Source organism: Tenrec ecaudatus, chromosome 3 (assembly GCF_050624435.1).
Source record: "Tenrec ecaudatus isolate mTenEca1 chromosome 3, mTenEca1.hap1, whole genome shotgun sequence".
NCBI classification, from domain to species: domain Eukaryota; kingdom Metazoa; phylum Chordata; class Mammalia; order Afrosoricida; family Tenrecidae; genus Tenrec; species Tenrec ecaudatus.
Window position 1 is genome coordinate 201,644,244 of NC_134532.1, and position 12,463 is coordinate 201,656,706.

General features: G+C 42.6%; 1 non-coding gene across 1 annotated transcript; it reads left to right on the forward strand.

The window, feature by feature from the left end:
- Positions 1-258: 258 nt before the first annotated feature.
- On the forward strand, positions 259-377 carry LOC142444180 (small nucleolar RNA SNORA61). The gene has a single exon (XR_012783837.1). It is a non-coding gene; the product is annotated as a small nucleolar RNA SNORA61 (small nucleolar RNA).
- Positions 378-12,463: the final 12,086 nt, after the last annotated feature.

Consider the following 12,463-nt stretch of genomic DNA (forward strand, 5'->3'; position numbering starts at 1 on the left):
TGCCTGAAGTTGGTTCCGACCCAAAGCAAAACTCTGCACAATAGAATGAAACATCAGGTTTCAGTTGACCCCTTTTCTATTTTTGATTATAACTTCATCTCCTCAGGAAAGTCAGAAGAAACCAGAAAAGTAGGGTCACACCCTTATGTGCCTTGGCAGTCAATGTGTGGCATCATCACATCCACATATGGGGGATATTAGAGTGGTCTCAGATCAACTCATATGCATGTAAAGCTGACCATTATAAAAAGGAGACAGACCCTACAGTTTCCTTTCCCATTGGATCAAAACACTGGTCTGGGTGGTCATAAAAGGAGGAAAGGAAACATTGAAGCTGCCCCTCCGTGCTCTTGGAGCCGGGCTAGTTTCAGACAGGGCAGCGGGGGGAGGAGGGGGGAGGAAAAAGAATAAAACCGGTGCATTTGAACTGTGGTAGTGGCAAGGAATATTGCCTAGAAGAACAGACAAGTTAGTATTGCAACGGAATGTTCCTTAATATCGAGGAAGGTGAGGAATCTGCCCGCTTATTTTGGGCAAATCATCAGGAAAGACCCATCATGAGCTAAGGACATCAGGCTTGGTATATAGGAGAGTCAGGGAACATTAGCGAAATTTTGAATGAGAAGAATTGACACCACAGTCTAAACAATAGGCTCAGACATATCAATAATCCTGGCGATACTTCTTGTTGTTGTACGTAAGGTCACCGAAAGTTAAAGCTGGCTTGATGATCCCTAACAAGAGATGACTCATTTTGTTATGAGATTCGAACTGCACTTTGCAGAGCTCCTTCATTCCTGGCCCCATGCAGATTTTCCCCAGTGCAGACCTCTGGAGACTTTGCTCTCCTTCTCCCTCATAACAATTTTCTTGAGATTTTTAACCAGAGAGGACACTTGTCAAGTTCTTCTATTCTTGCAGGGGTGACATGGGCCTCTTCTATTATAAAGAACCAAGATAATTGCGTGAGTATACAGAGATGTGAATGGTAACCAAGAACTACCATTTACATGATGAGGGAAGAGGGTGCAGACCAAGCTTGATCATGCGGACATAAGGCCAAGGGTACAGATGTCTACCATATGCTCGTGAAGTCCCTCACGGTAGAGGATGAGCTGGGCCTATGATGAGAAGGGAGAAGCATGGGGATCAGGGCCTGATTGTCCTTGACTTGCTTCATCTGTTCTGAGACAGAATCTCAAGGATTCAGAACATCTACATTCAAATCTGACCTTCTATGTTTTATGTTTATCAAAGTCAGTGACTAGAGAACACTCATTTAAGACTTCTGTTGGCTTGATTTATACTGTTTCAATGTAGGCATATGGCATATGAGCCTTCCATCTGACCCTGACCTCAGCTCTATTAAAGATGGGGATGGACATGGCAGTAAATAGAAAAGATGTTTTTTTCTTTTGTCTGCATTTGAAAAGTCTTTTCTGTGAGACTCCCGCAGAAGCTGACACCAGTCAGGCAAAATTAGTTGCATTTGTTCTTTGGCTTCTATGTTGATAGGAAGCAAAACTAAGTGTTACTTTATAGCTTCCTGCCATCCCCCACTTTCTGCAAATATTAATAAATATTATTAAAGAGCAAGTCAATATTTATAAATAAATATTTTTGCAACCTGTAGAGGGGTGGTTCTTTTTCTATCACATAAAGTAGGTACCCATTAACAGGTAGCCTGCCCATTTACTCTGTTATCCTTTATTATTTTCATTTTGTATTTGAACCCTGTATTGTTTGGTTTACCCATTGATGGTCAGCCAAAGGGATCATACAATAAGACTCATGCCTTCTGTGTGCCCTGAAAGTTAGCAAGTACAGTAGCCAACTCACAAATTTTTATTAAGTATTTAGCACCCATTTTACCTTTGTTTGTAATAGCACAACCTTATATTCTATAAAATACAAAAAAGCAAATCCACTGCTATCGAGTCAGTTCTGGCTCATGCAGTTCTGAGGAAAGGACAAAGAAGGAGTGCCCGTTTGTTTCTGAGACTGCAAATCCTTACTGCGTAGGCAAGCTCACATTTCCCTAGTAGAGCGTCTCATAGCTTTTAGCCATTGACCTCCCAGTTAACAGCCCAATGTTCAATCTGCTATGTTGCCAGGTAGCTTTATATATTATATTTCCTTTATTTGTGTCCATATTCTCATCATCGCCATTTACCAAGAATTAGAATAGTTCCCGGGGCATAGTAGGCATACGATGAAGGTCTGGTTATATAAATAAATATTCATACATATCTGAGCATAAACACAGTGAAACAGATCTCCATTAACCTCTGCACCATGGTACCTCAGTTGGCTCAAACACCCCAATGGTTATGAAGAGGGCGCGGGACCGGGCACTGTTTGAGTGTGTTTTACATAAGTCATTTTGGGTCAGAGTTCACTCAATGGCAAATAACAACAATGAAAACTTCACAGAAGAGGGGAGTTTCAAGAAAAGAAAAATGATGGAAAATACCTGTAGATGGCCTTATTAAAATGCTAAAGCCTCTGAGGAAGAAACATATAAGTGTTTACATTGTACAAGAACCAGGCTGAGTGTGGGAGGTGAGTGGAAGAGATAGGTTCTGGTAGAGCCTCATTCAAGGCTGAAAACATTTACACCTTGAGGCCTACACAGCTTATTTCATTTGAAGAGTTGAGAGAGCGTAGCTGCCTGGCAGCACGAGGCATAAGGAATCTGTCAGGTATTATGTGGAAAAGCACAGAGGTACAGGGATATCTCTTTTGTGAGTGGAAATTCTCAATTACACTTTAACAGCCTTTTTCATGATTCATATGATTGGACTTGGATGAACTGGGAGTTGGGTCACGATTTTTGAATGTGTTATGAAAATCAGTGGTATTTATGGCATTTTTCAGTACCTGTTTTGTGCTTAGGATCCCTGGTGGTGTGGTGGTTACACATTGAGCTGCAATCCATGTGGTTGGCAGTTCGTAACCACCAGCCTCTGGGCTTTCTACTCCAGTTAACAGTTACTATTTCAGAACCCCCCAGGGGCAGTTCTACATTGTCTTATAGCCTTGCCATGAGTAGGCATTGACAGTGAGCTTTGAGTTTGGCTCTGTGCTTGGAAATGACACAAATGACTGGGACTCAGCTGCCAACGGAAAGGCTACTGCTCAAGTCCAACTAGCAGTGTGATCTTATGTTTCCTTAGACATTTATATAAATTACATGACCTTGATTACTAAAAGTAAGGAAGATGTGAAGCCCTCGCTGATAGATTTGAAAGACTGCAGCATTCAGTATTGATTACAGTTTATTGTAAGGAAAGCAAAAAATTCTCACAACTGGATAAATAGATAGCATCCTAATAAACTGAGGAAAGGTTGATATTGTCAAGGAGTTCATTTTACTCGGATCCACACTCCACACTCTTAAGAAGCATCAGCCAAGACATCTGTGTATTACATGATATATATATATATATATATAAAGGGTTAAAGAGCAACGATGCTATGTTGAAGGAAAAGGTGTGCCTGGTTTAGTCATGGTATGTATGTGAAAACTGGTCAATGAATAAAGAAGTCCGGAGCAAAATCAATGCATTTCAATATGGTGTTAGTAAAGAACAATGAAAACACCATGGACTGCCAAAAGAAGCAGCACAGCTAGCTCAGACGGAAGGCTACAATGCTCCTTAGAGGCAAAGAGGGTGATGACTTGTTTGGTATACTTTTGACATGTTGTCAGGAGAGACCTGTTCCCAGCAAAGGACATCATGTATGATAAAGGACGGGGCCAACTAAAAAGAGAAAGGCCATCGATGAGATGAATCGCCACAGTGGCTGCAACAATGGGCCCAGACGTCACCATCGTGAGCATAGTGCAGGACCAGTCTGGGTTTTATTGTGTTATACATAGGGTGAGCATGAATACTGGCTGCCCCTCACAACAGCAACCATAACAATTACAGCCTAGAGAGTTGTGTAGGAGTTTAGTTCTGCTCTGTAATGCCTAGGGTCTCCATGACTGGAAGCGGAGTTACCTCTAGTTTCCATTTGGAACTGACTCCAAGGCACCTAACAAGCAAGTGTGCCGTAGGGTTTTGTGCTTGTGTGTTTGGTTTTCTGATTGATGCTCTTGGAGCAAAATCAATAATAGTAACAACTACAATAACAACCACAGCATCAATAACAATAGCTGAGCGTATGCCTTCATATTAAGACAATTTCTTAAAACTTCCAACTCATATTGACTTATGTGACAGAATAGAATGTCGAAGAGTCTTGTCTTGACTATTACAGTAGGCCTGGTCTTTTTCACGTGGAGCCTCTGGGGGAGATTGAATGGTTAGCTTTTTGGTTAGCAGGTGAGTGCTTAACCATTGCCCTACCCAGGATCTTTAATTGACGATTGCACAACTTTTATTATGTACTGAAAATATTTCTTATTTCTATTTATTAACTACTTTGATTCTTAGATGAAACCTATGAGATAGGTATCATAGTGCTTTAATTATGTACTGCATTCTTGTGGCGATGTGGCTTACTATTTGGGCTGCTAATAGCAAGGTAAGCCCATCTATGGAAGTAAACAAGGTTTGCCCTCTCTGTGAAGATTTACAGTCATAGAAACCCTAGGGAACTGTTCTACTCTGGCCTGTAGGATCATGACCAGTCAGAATTGACTCATTGCCAGTTGGTTTAGTGTGGTAGTTATATAATCTGTTGTCAATTTGAGAGGATTAAGAGTGAAGGGGTGGAGTTTATCCTGTCAATCAGATCTCAGCTTGATGATTTCATTTGGGGGTGCTAAGGAGATAACTCTCTGGAAGCGGGACACAGGCTCACTCCCTGGGAGACATTTGAGCTGACAAAGCACATGGAGCTATGCTAGTGCCTTGAACTGGAGGAGCCATGTGGGGATCCCTGCCAGGGTTGAGATGCTTACAATGCCTGCCACTGGATCCACAAGACTTTCCACCCACTGACCTGTGATCTTCCTGCTTTGGCATCATTGCATGTGTTTTGTGATTATGAAGAGGCTTTTTTCTTTTTTTTGCTTTTTATTTTTTTTATTTTTTAAATTTTAACAATTTATTAGGGGCTCATACAATTCTTATCACAGTTCATACATATACATACATCAATTGTATAAAGCACACCTGTACAATCTTTGCCCTAATCATTTTTTTCTCCTCTTTTCTTTTTTTACATTTTATTAGGGACTCATACAACTCTTATCACCATCCATACATATACATACATCAATTGTATAAAGCACATCCATACATTCCCTGCCCCAATCATTCTCAAGGTATTTGCTCTCCACTTAAGCCCCTTGCATCAGGTCCTCTTTTTTTTTCCCCTCCCTCCCCTTTCCCCCCTCCCTCATGTGCCCTTGGTAATTTATACCTCGTTATTTTGTCATATCTTGCCCTATCCGGAGTCTCCCTTCCCCCCTTCTCTGCTGTCCCTCTCCCAGGGAAGAGGTCACATGTGGATCCTTGTAATCAGTTCCCCCTTTCCAACCCACTCACCCTCCACTCTCCCAGCATCGCCCCTCACACCGTTGGTCCTGAAAGTATCATCCACCCTGGATTCCCTGTACCTCCAGCCCTCATATGTACCAGTGTACAGCCTCTGTCCTATCCAGGCCTGCAAGGTAGAATTCAGATCATGGTAGTTGGGGGGAGGAAGCATCCAGGATCTGGGGGAAAGCTGTGTTCTTCATCGGTACTGCCTCGCACCCTAATTAACCCATCTCTGAAGAGGATTTTTTCTATTGGTATCAGACATATGGGCTAATATTGGATTTATGCACGTGATCTAAACTGGGCTGGGAAGTTTTCTTGATGCACAATTACTCTTTATATAAAGCTCTTTCTTATATATATATGAGTTTCTATGATTTTGTTGCTCTAGTCAACCCAGACTAACCCATTTAGGTTGAGTAAAGAGAGATTCAGTCACTTCCCCACGGCCACCCTGAAATAGCACTGGATCCAGGACTGAAACTCAAGCATTCGCTTTCCAGTGCCCATGTTCATAACCGCCATGCCGTGTTTCAGTTTAGTATTAATCTAGGTTTTCCACCTCCAAGATGACTAGGAAAAACATCCAGAACTGACTTCAATACAATTCAGGAAGAAGTCAGCATCAGGTAGAGTTGGAAACAAAAGAGGGATTTAATTCTGGTTTTAGAATGGTGAGGCATTGGCAAGAAGCTTGGAGACAGTAAGAGAGAAATCTGAGATGACCCTGTCTATATAAGTTGTATATCACCCCAAAATTCACTGCGTAAGTGACATGTGACTCATGGCGACTCTATAGGACAGGGCAGTACTGCTCCTGTGGGGTTTAGAGAATGCAACTCCTTATGGGAGTGGAATTCCCTATTTTTCTCCCACAGAGCTACTGCTGGTTTTGAACTGCTGACCTTGCCATTAGCATCCCAGCACATAACATAACCACTATACCACCAGGGCTATTTCAGGCTTTAAAACGAAAGTGTGTGCGGTGGGGGGAGTTTAAGGACTAACCTGATGCAGAGCCCCTCTTACCTGGCAAGTGTTCAAAAGGACAGGTCATCTGTCACGATCAAGGGTGCGTAGCCCTGCTAAAGAGCATCAACACCAAGGGCAGGGTTCTTGTCTGTCCATGGTTGAAAGCAGAAAAGGTTTATTGAAATGTTTGGCAGGTACTGTACTTAATCAGTAATTGTGACACTTTAATTATTTAAGTAATGACACTTGGTCCATTCCTACTGCTAGCTACTACTGACCAGCTGATGTCCATATATGCCTGCCACGCTCAGCAGCTGAGGGAGGCCTGGCCTCAATGCTTATGGGCATCTTCAGTACCAGCGATGATCACCAGGACTGGCATTCAGGCAGCCATTTGCACATTACAAAAGGGCTTCTCTATGTACTTTATTACTTTAACCCCTGCCAATGGATTGATCTTGCCCTCAAATTTAGAAAATAAAACAAAACAAAGAGCCATTTTGTTATTTCCCCAAATGACATAGGCTCATAGTTTAGAAAGTTAAGTGGTTCTATTAAGTATAAAATGAGAACAAGTGCCCTCCCACTTTTTCCTATTTCCGTAGAAGTAATCAATTTTTGATTATTTACAGATGTTCCTGTAGGCATCGCCTCTCGTGTATCTTACGCATAATACACTTCTATTTCTGTTTCTTTTATTATTTTAAATATTATTCACTGGTTTATAATAAATTGTAAACTTTAACTTTTCTTAATCTTCTTTCTCCCTACCCCTACACACATACGAATATACTCACACATGAACACACTTCCCTCTCTCTCCCCATCTCTGAATTCAGTTATATCACATGTGCAGACTCTGAATTGCCTTCTTTTGTTTGCCATCCCAAATATAAGTCCCAAACTCTGTACCAGCGAACGCGACTTTGTTTTGAAATAGACCTTACATTGAAGATTCTGTCAGACAATTCAATGATGTCATACCTGGTTTGGGTTGCATCTTCCAAACAGGGAGAATAGTCTTTGAGATGAAACTCTCAACTCCTTCAGTGCCCTTGAGTCACTATCAACTCATAGCAACTCTGTAGGACAGAGTAGAACTGACCCTGTGAGTTCCCAAGACTGTAACTCTTTATGGAATTAGGGAATCCCATCTTTCTTCCATGGAATAGCTAGTGGTTTTGAACTACAAGCCTTGCATATTGCAGCCCAATGATAAACCACCATACCACCAGGGTGTAGATAAACCACACAGGGATGCTACACAGGGGAAAAGCTCAGACCTGCCAAAGGCAACGAAGGATCCCCAAGAGCCTTCTGAGAAAGAGAGGTAGACCATGGCTGTGCTGACACAAGACATGCTGACTCCTAGCTTCTGGTTCCAAAGTCACCCACATTGGGAATGTTATTACTATAGTCCTAAGAAATTAAGACATATGCTTTTTGGTAATATGACTACTTTATATTTTATTTATGTGATATTTAGATGCAAATCACCATTTTACCCAAATTATATCTCTTTTCTTACACACACTCTATGGCAGAAATAATTGCCTTATTTTTAAATTACATGTTTCCCTTCTATCTAAACAGAGAAATGATTGACATTGTCAAGAATTGGATCAGCCTTGGATAAACATTTAATGTGCATGGAAGTAGCAGCCAGTAGATAAAACAATGCATTGCACCGTGACTATGTGCTGCACAGCCCACTTTAAAGTCCTGAAGAGCAAGAAGGTCACGTGAGGACTAAAGTGCCCCTCACACAGGCCACGGTACTTTCCATCGCTTTATGTGAATGTTATACAACGAATAAGGAAGACCAAAGAAGAATCCATGCATTTGAACTTCAGTGCTGGGGAAGAATATTGAAAGTACGATGGGCTGCAAAAAGACCAAGCAAGCCTGTCTTGTTAGAAGTACATTCAGAATGCGCCTTTGAATAAAGGATGAGCAAACGTTAGGCATGTTAAAGAGGAAGGGCTTCCACAGGAGGGATGGACACAGCGACTGCAACCATCCACTCCAAGAGAACCACAGCTGTGCGAATGGGCGAGGACCAGGGACGCATTGTATTCCCTTGTACACAGGGATGCTCAGAGTAGGAACAGACTGAATGACTCAACAGCATCTGAAAGTAGAAAATTCCTGTTAAACCTTCCCTAATCCCAACGGTATAGAGCAAAGAAGGAATTGCCATGCATTTATAGTAGAAAAACCTTTGCGATTTCCCAAGTCTAAAAACAAAACCTACCAAATCACACAAATGACACATAAAAGCTAAAATGATAGGTTCACAGACAGAGTTCAAAGCTATGGCAACGTGAAGCAGAGATGCTAATGTAATTCCCAGTGAAGGAGCTTGGTGACCTCACTCTTGCAGCTCAGGGTGCCTGCTGCATCTTTAATGTCTCCTTTCAAAACAAACGTCGGTTGCTAATTTTGCTTCTCATCCCAAAGGGCAAATTGTCTTCAAATGACTTCCATTTAGTAAATAACACTATTAATGTAGCCCTTTCATAAGAGCGTAATGGCAGAACGCACATTTCTAAGAAGCAGAGGGATATCTGTACTTCGTTTTCTCTGTATCTACACTAATTAAAGGAGCCTTGGTGATATGGCAGGCATAGGTATTGAGCTGCTAATTACAAGGTCAGGAGTTCAAAGCCATACTTAGGGGAAAAGGGCAACGAGGAGGTTTTCTGCTTCTGAAAGGTCTTTATGAGCCTCAGGGAACTGTTCTACTCTTACCTCTAGGGTAGCTATCAGTTCTAAAGGACTCGATGCCAGTCGGCTTGGTTTATACTGTCTCAAATGCTTAAGATTTCAAACTCATGAAGTCGTCCCTCTTTTTTCTGGAGAGACTCATCCCGGGAACCTTTGTGTCTCCTCTCCACTTCCAGTGACTGGCTCGCAGCAGGACACTGTCGGGACAGCAGTCGGGGGAGGAGCCATGTGTATTGGAGGCCCAGGGCACACGACTGAATTGGAGCTGATTTCTTGCAGTGGAGTCACCCTTGGTGACTTGAGTCCTTAAAGCCTGTGGGAGTGGAGCCTTCCGGATCTCCATTTGTTGACGGGGCATAATTCAAGGTAAGGCGAAATAACTGTGGGTTGCTACACTGCTTCAAAGACATAGATTGCTAAAAGGACCGACCCATCTTGTCTTGGGAGAAGTATGGACAGAGTACTCATTAGGCAGGGATGACAAGACTTCACCTGACATACTTTGGACATGTTGTCAGGGGAGACAAGTCGCTAGAGAAGGGCATCATGTTTGGGAGAGTAGAGCGGTATTGAAAGAGAGGAAAGCCCTCAGGAGCTGCATGGACACGTGGCTGCAACAATGGGCTCAAACAGAACAGCTGAGAGCATGGCGCGGACCGGGCAGGGTTTCGTTCTGTTGTGCGTAAGGTCACTATTGGTCGGAACCAGCTTGAAGGCACCGAAAATGACAATATATTTATCAACAGCTTTCTCTTCCTCTCTGTTTCAGATTTTTCTCTCAAAATATTTTGTGACTCTTCACACTTCTTTAAAATGATGGTTATAATTCCATTTAGGAATGCTATTTGTTATGTTAATGAGGCAGTATTAGTGGAGGGCGTGTCTTAAAATAATCTCCAGGGAGCCAGAAGATGAACTGAAAAATCAGGAGGCTTCTCTGAAAACCACCACAGAGCCACCATTTTCCCCGGATCCCGTCCCCTGAATTCAGATGCCTAGCCTCTGAAATGATGAGAAAATAAAGTTTGCTTGTTAATGACATCCACTTGTGGTGTTTTAGTTACAAGAGCTCGAGATAACTAAGACACGCTCTTTCTCTCGTAGCTCTTGTCAACGTGTATTGGTGGCAGGTGGCTAAACTACACGTTGAATGGAGACGGAGACAGAGACAATTACGAATACTACTTTGGGCTTCGTGCTTTTGTGGAGAGAATGGGCAGATCATTGTTTGTAGGACAGAGAGTTGCATCTGATGAGGCAAAAGAATGGTGTTGCTCTACTCTTTTTTTCCAGTTAAAATATGGAGATGAACTTGTATCCAGATGCTGAATAACCAAAGGAATTCACAATGCAAGATATGGTTGCTCATTTAGATCCTCTCTTGCATGCAGGATTGGTTTCTACAATAGACTTGACCATGGATGGGCACCCATCCAAGGTTTGCAGGTGGAAGAGAAAGATAAGCCATTATTCGCTGGCAGCTGCTGCTGGCAGGCACGTGAAGATCGCTAGAACTTCCTGGGAAGCCCCTGTAAACACCTGCTTCTTGCTGCAGGCAGCGAGGCCCCGTGGACTCCAACTCCCTACCCTCCTGCCCTTCCTGCGTTCCCGAGATCCTGGCCTACCTTTGCTGCCCTTCTTTCTCCTAGTCTTTCCAACAATTTTGTAAGCACCTGATTTACAATTGGAATTCTCTTCCTGCTGAAAATAGCTGGAGCGATTTCTAGTTTCCTGACCAACTGCTGGTAAATGCAGCCGCCTCTCCCTTTCCTCCATTAAACCACACTACACCTGTTCGGTGTCTCACACTGTGAGATGCAATAGGTGACCTGGGAGAAGAAAAGGCAGCGATGGTTGTGTTGGGGAACTATTTGCTAGGTCAAATTTCCAGACCCCCACCCCCAATTGAATAGCAAAAGGCAGTATGTGTTTTATGGTGCTCATCAATTCTATGAGCCAAGACTTTTGACAGGATCAAATATGGTGATTTGTCTCTGCTGCATAACATTGTGGTTATCTGGAAAGACGCATACACCGGAGATGGCTCCCTGGCTAAGGAATAAAATCATCTAAAGCCTTGTTTGCTCACAATCTGGTACCTAAGCAAGGAATATGAAATTATAATTTCTGATAAAAGTGCATATACCTGGCCAATTCCATGTGGCTTACCCTCCTAACCGCATGACATCCTCAGGGCCGTCAGACATCTGACATGGCAGTGCCAGCTCCATCACCTGTTAAGACACAGGTTCACGTAGCTTAGTCTTCCATCCACTGAATTATATCAGTCAACTGTAGTCACAAGTCCACTTAGATCCAAGGAAAAAAGCATAGACCTCTATCTGCTGATGGAAAGGATGTCAAATAATCTTTCTTAAAATGGTCATGCCATCAAAATGATAGACTCTCAGCTTTTACTCCTCCTGGCTGGGATTCTCTCAACACCCGAATCCTAACACAGATGCCATGCACACAAAGGCCCCTTAACTAACACCCAAAAGGATGGTATCTAAACCCACAGTCCCAGGTGTCGGCATGACTGGCAAGTGCCTACTGTCTACATATCTATGTGATTAATCTCTTTGTACCAAGGGGTCTTAGTGGTGTGGTGGGGGAGTGCTCAGAAGCGAATCAAAAGCTCATTGGTTTGAAGTCATCAGCCATGCTATAGAGATGGATATACCTACTTCATAATTGTGGGTTAATATTCAAGTGCATAACATAATTATAGTTATAATAACAGTGTTTGACTTCTAATAAGTGCTATATGATCATTAGCTATATTTATCTATGCCATTTCCCTTATCTACCTTTGGAGTTTGTTTCACAATGCACAACACCAGCCTACTGAACAGTTGTCTTTTGTGTGTGTGTGACCACTTATCATCTGCCTTATCACACTAGAATGGAAGCATTTTAGTAGTTGGGTCATTATCTTTTGTCATGGAAACAATCACAGTGATGGATATTGTGGTAGTTATATAATCTGGTATCAATTTGAGACTTGAAAGGATTAAGAGTGAAGGGGTGGAGTATAGTCTGTCAATCAGGTCATGGCCAATGAGGCCTCTGTGTGGGCATGGCCTTCTCCTGAGTATTCTGAGAACTCCTGTATTTCTTCTTTGGAGGGGAGAGACACCCTCTCTCTGCTCACTCCCTGCGAGGTGCTCTACTGACAAGACACATGGCACCATGTCCTGGGAGCTGGACAAGCCACGCGGACTTAACCCTGATGCAACCAGACTTCTGGAGCCAGAGAAGCCACATAG